Here is a 1,790-nt window from a genome sequence, read left to right on the forward strand (position 1 = left end):
TTTAAATTTTGAATTTTGATCTTTTCCTGGTCAGTGATATGTAGTACGATAGTCCCTTCAGAGGCTAGGTAGTGGTAGTGTGTGGCAGCTTCCAGTCGGCCAGTTGATCCTGAGGGGAACACAATATACTGTTTAATGCACTGTTTTGGCAAGTCTATGATGTTCAGTAGGTTAGGAATATTGAATGCATTTCACCTTATGATATTTTCAACTTATAATGGATTTATTGGAACACACCCCCACTATCAGTGGAAGAATATATATATATATATATATATATATATATATGTACACCAGTATTACATAGTTGATATCTATATCTTTTTTTTCCCTGCAGAAGCTAGTACTTTTTATTGACAGAATCAATAGAATATTCGTGTAGTATGACAGAGTTGGCCACAATATCCTTCCAAAACAACTTCTAACATTCTAATTAGACCTACACAAACATTATTTTTTTTCGTACTTTTAACTTTGTATTACATATGTGGAGGGGTTTCTACATTCAAACAATTACACTCACACCATCTCTATTTACTCAGAGGACTCAAGCTTGGTCCAAATTTGTGAAAAGATAATAAGCTAAAAGAAAAACCAACCAACTAAAAGAAGCTTTTGGACCCAATCAAGAATGGCTTAATATTATTCATTTTCTTCATTGAACATCTTACTTAAGTGATTTATTAGAGCCACTAGCTCAGTGTTCCTACCATGTGCCTCAATTTGTTTACGGGTTTTTAGATTCAAGGTCTTTGAGAGTATTCCAAGTATATTCAAAAGAACTTACATCCTTGAGATAATGTTCATAATATTTTTTTAATATCTGGGTTTTCTGCAGCCATAAGATGTTCTGCACCTGGGTGCTTTCAGGCCTTGACCAAATAGCATGAATAATAAGAAATGTGAATTTTCCCTCTGTTAGATCTTCACAAAACCTTTTTTTTTTTTGTTTTGACTATATTCTTTGGAGTGCAGATTAGCATAATCATGTCTAATTTAAAAAAGAACCCAAGTGTATTACATAATGGCTTTAAATCTTCTTTGTAGTCAGAGAAAAACTGCATGAGACCTACTACTAATCCTAACAGTCCACCTGTCTTTTTCAGCACCATAGCTTGATATTCTCCTTCAGTGGGACAAGTGTAATTATCCCTCCAGTACATATCCAGGCCTTGTCCCTGATGGAGTTCCAAGAGCTGGGGGGTAAAAGTTTCACTGCATCTGGATGATGAGTTAAGACTTTCTCTATGCCAAGGAAATATACATAATTGGCAGAATTGATGACAGATGGAATTCCATAGAAGCTGTGTACCACTGGAAAGCCACGTTGGAGTTTTGACCTGTCTTTGAGATCCTCAATGAGTAAACTGGCATATGCAACATTTCTGCCACTTCAATGTTAATCTGTAATTTGTCTTCTGGAACTTTCAGCCAATGATTAAATGCCTGTGAAAGTTTGGTTCTCACTTGTTTACCTGGTAACTGAAGTAAGCACTTGCAGGGCTCCAGAATAATTCTCTGGACAGTTTCTTGAGTCTTCTCCATTGTTTCTAAATTTCAAAGCTGATGATGCCACGTTGATTTCACGACTTTTTGCCTTAGGCAGCAGTACTCAGCATCTACATCGAACTCCGTAGTGCAGACCAAAACTCTTTCCAGAGCCTTCATGAATCCCTTCTCCTACTTCATCACTAAACTCTCTGCTCTCATCTGCTGTGGTGGCACACGCCTGTAATCCCAGCAGCTCAGGAGGCTGAGGCAGGGGGATTGCCAGTTCAAAGACAGCTTCA

At 37.4% G+C, this 1,790-nt stretch overlaps 1 pseudogene; it reads right to left on the bottom strand.

The window, feature by feature from the left end:
• Window positions 1-642: 642 nt before the first annotated feature.
• On the bottom strand, window positions 643-1,545 carry LOC143381548 (geranylgeranyl pyrophosphate synthase pseudogene; annotated as a pseudogene).
• Between the last annotated feature and the right edge of the window lie 245 nt (window positions 1,546-1,790).

Source organism: Callospermophilus lateralis, chromosome 15 (assembly GCF_048772815.1).
Source record: "Callospermophilus lateralis isolate mCalLat2 chromosome 15, mCalLat2.hap1, whole genome shotgun sequence".
In the NCBI taxonomy this organism is placed as follows: Eukaryota; Metazoa; Chordata; class Mammalia; order Rodentia; family Sciuridae; genus Callospermophilus; species Callospermophilus lateralis.